The sequence below is a fragment of the Microtus oregoni genome, unplaced genomic scaffold, assembly GCF_018167655.1.
Source record: "Microtus oregoni isolate MIOR12 unplaced genomic scaffold, Mior012 000021F_ref0000039, whole genome shotgun sequence".
In the NCBI taxonomy this organism is placed as follows: Eukaryota; Metazoa; Chordata; class Mammalia; order Rodentia; family Cricetidae; genus Microtus; species Microtus oregoni.
Genome location: NW_024543080.1, coordinates 21,598,914 through 21,602,653, shown reverse-complemented (window position 1 = coordinate 21,602,653; position 3,740 = coordinate 21,598,914). Strand labels below are relative to the sequence as shown.

The 3,740-nt window shown below is 45.5% G+C and overlaps 1 long non-coding RNA gene across 1 annotated transcript; it reads right to left on the bottom strand.

Moving 5' to 3' along the window:
* Positions 1-616: 616 nt before the first annotated feature.
* LOC121460620 lies at positions 617-2,565 on the bottom strand. The gene is made up of 4 exons (XR_005976093.1): positions 2,458-2,565; positions 2,200-2,275; positions 886-960; positions 617-742 (listed from the first exon to the last, which is right to left on the bottom strand). It is a non-coding gene; the product is annotated as an uncharacterized LOC121460620 (long non-coding RNA).
* Positions 2,566-3,740: the final 1,175 nt, after the last annotated feature.

The following is a 3,740-nucleotide window of genomic DNA, read 5'->3' as shown; positions in this document are numbered from 1 at the left end:
TTCTAAACATAGTGTTTTATACATGGTGGGCATTCGATGTGGGAAAGGTGTTTGAATAAAAGTTACAGTGTCCCAATACAGTTAGATAAGAGAAGTAAGCTAGGGGCTGGAGAGATGGCTCAGCAATTGAGAGCACTTGCTACAGAGGAACCAGGTTCAATTTCCAGCATCCACACAGCAGCTAACAGCCATCTCTAACTCCAGGTCCAGGGGATATGATGCTGTCTTCTGACCTCTCCAGGCACCCGGCATGTACGTACTGCATGTACATACAGACAGACAAAACATTCATGAACATTAAAAATAAGACATTCTGTAAAGACAGAGAGGGAATCTCTGATATTCTCCATCACAGCAGGATGCTTGCAGTTCATCACTATTCGATTCTTGAATTTTCCACTGTTAGACAAATCATGATTGGACTACCCAGACTGTAGACTGTAAGCCAATCTAATATATCCCCTTTGTGTGTGTGTGTGTATGTGTAGTGTGTTTGTGCACTATTATACATTACATGTGTATATTACATATATATATATATTAATATATTCATTGTATCAGTTCCATTCCTCCAGAGAACTCTGACTTATACACGTATTATTTACCAATACATTACCGTTTATTTCTCTATTGCCTTTGATGTGTTGTCTTTCTCTCCAACCCCAACTCTATGCTAAAATCTTGAGCTCCACAAGTCCAGGAGTCTGTTTTCTTCATCGATACAATGCCTGGCTCATGAGTACTGGAGGTACAAGAGTGAGTAAGAGAGTATTGTTTATCTTGTGTAAACGCCCCTCCGCCCCCCCTGCCCCCTCTCCGCCCCCCCTCCGCCCCCTCCGTCCCCCCTGCTCCCCCCCCCCCCCCCCCCCCCGTCCACATACTCACACAGGTGCCGCTCTGCTCACTCTGGGTTAACGCCAGCCTTGGTGCGGTTACATGTCCTTCTCTTTAGGTTGTTCCCTACAAATCAATCAGCAGAGTGTGACTGCTCACACCTGTAAGCCCAGCCCTTGGGAGACTGAGGCAGGAGGAGTGGCCATGAGTTTGAGCCTAATCTGGGCTGCATATTAGTTCGAGGCCATCCTGGGCTATAGAATGATCTGTCTTTTAAAAAGGGACCAGATGGTGGGCACACACCTTTAATCCCAGGACTAGGGAGGCACAGACAGGCAGATCTCTGCGAGTTGGAGGTCAGCCAAGTCTCCAAAATGAGTTCCAGGACAGCCAGGATTGTTACACAGAGAAACCCTGCCTCACACAAACAAAAAACAAAATATAAATAAACAAACAAACAAAAGGGGTGTAGAAATGACTCCGTGGTTAAGAGCACTCATTGCTCTTGCAGAGGACATGGGCTTTGTTTCCAGCACCCACATGACAGCTCACAGTGGTCTGTAATTCCAGTTCCAGGGAACCCAATGCTGCCTCTGGCCTCCAGAGGTTCCTGCACACACATGCACTCAGGAACACACATACACATAAAATTAACTAAGTAAATATTTCAGAAGAAATAAGAATATAAAGTAAATGCCCCAGCCAGATTATGGTTTCTCTCAGAACACTCAAAGTGACCTTGCTACAAAGTTTAGAATCTCACTGGGCAGTGGTGGCTCAGGTCTTTAATCCCACAACTCTGGAGGCAGAAGCAGGAGGATCTCGGTGAGTTTGAGGCCAGTCTGGTCTACAGAGTGAGTTCTAGGACAGCCAGGGCTATACAAAGAAACCCTGTCTCAACCCCCCACCTCCAAAAAAAAAACCCAGAAACAAGGTGTAGATTCTCAAGACAACCGGGGTTCCAGTTTCATGCTTCTTTTTGTGTTTGTGAAAACACAGTTTTTCTTTCAAATGTAAATGCTCCTGAACCACAGCCATGCTCCCTTTACTCTGCCAGTCAATCCCTCTGAGGCTTAGAGAAGAAAACATGTTTGTTTTTGTCTCAAGTCGGGTCAAACCAGGTCATAAGATACTACCTACTCTTGTCAATAAAGTTAAGATGACCGCACCCCCTTTCCAAACTATGAAAAAGACAAGCCTCATTATACTCTGAAAAGGCCACGTAAAAGCAAGCACATTCCACTGAAAGTTTAATAAAAAGCAGGACGGGCATCACAGGAAGCATAGAGAGTGTCCATGCACACAGCCAACCAGAGTGTTTAAAAAGGCATTTAATTAAAGTGCGGGGAATGGCTACCAACTTACATAGCATCTGCAAGCTCTCAGCAGAGGTCATTAGGCCTGTCTGCATGATGAAGGTTAGACATAAGGAACAATGTTCCTAGACAAAAAACAAAGTGAGAACAAAAAGCATTATATAGCAAGACCAGTCCTGCAACAGTCAGAAACAAAACGAAGACAAGGAGAAGGGGGGGCGGGGTACTGAAACCAGCAATTAAGAGCTCTCTTGGGAAGTAAAGGAGTGTTTTGGTGGGAGGGACACACACACACACAGAAACAAACCTTTGTGGTTTGGATTCTTGCACTGAAGGAAGAAAACAGTAATTGGTCTTGCAACATGAGACAAGATTGCCAAACCCGAAACTCAGGAGCAGAACTGGCCAATAAAGCCGCTGCTGGGCACACAGATGGTTTCAAACCAAAATACAATTACACCAAAAGTGACGAAGTTCATTCCTCTGGTCACATTAGCTAAGTCCTCAGTGACCCAGGTCAGCAGAGGCGTAGGGCATTCTCACCGTGGCAGAAAGTCCTGGGAGATACCAGTGCTCTGAGCTAGATGGGAAAGCAAACCCTCGCTTCTGTCTGTATCAGTCAACCTCAGGTTCTCTCTTCCCAAAGAGAAACAGGAGAGATGCCAGCACTGGAGTCCACCGTAGCCATGGCAACTAGGTCGGCATTCTCGCTGCTGTTCTTTCTTAGCTAAATATCAGTTATATGTGATGGGTTTCACTATGGCATATTTGTATCTGTGTGTGATGCATTTTGATCAAATTCACTCCCCTTCACCCTCTCTTTCTCACTCCAGCTGAGCCCCTTCCTCCTCCTAACTGCTCCCCCAAATGCCAGCATGCCTGGTTTTGCTGCTTGTTTTGTTGTTGTTGTTCATTTGTTTGTTTGTTTCTTGAACCAGTGAGTTATGTTGGAGTTGCTTACAGGAACATAGGCATGTCATTAGTGATATCCACTGGGGAAAAAAAAAAAAAGGTCCCTCGCTCCCCCAAAATCCATTAACTGTAAAAATCCTCAGGGAAGGGTGAAAACTCAAAAGCTCCATGTCACTCTGTGACAAGATGCAGCTAAGCACAACCCTGTAGAGATCTTGTGCCTCTGATCACAGGGCTGTAAGCTCCAGTGTTAAAGCCATGTCATTCCCCAGAGCTGAGTCCTATTCCACTGCCAGCCTACCTACCCCACCTTCCGCCAACTCCTTTGTTTTTCTAGCTCTTCCTCCACTGCTTCCCTGACCCTTGTGCAGGTGACTCAGTACTTCTCCAGTGAGAAGTATCCACATACGAATGAGTGTGATGATTGTGCAAAGCACTGAAGAGCATATTTACACTAAAGTGAGGAACGAATGGTCTAGATCCTGTCTGTAGTCATTCACATGCCTTGTCAAGGATTAACATAAAACCAGCCTGTTACAATGATGCTGTCAATATTATAACAGAGATGGGGGCTGAAGAAATGAATCAGTGTGTAAGACCCTGTCACATACTGTGCTGAAGGAGGACCTGCGTTTGGTTCCCAGCACCCATGTCAGGCAGCTCTCAACTGTCTGCAGT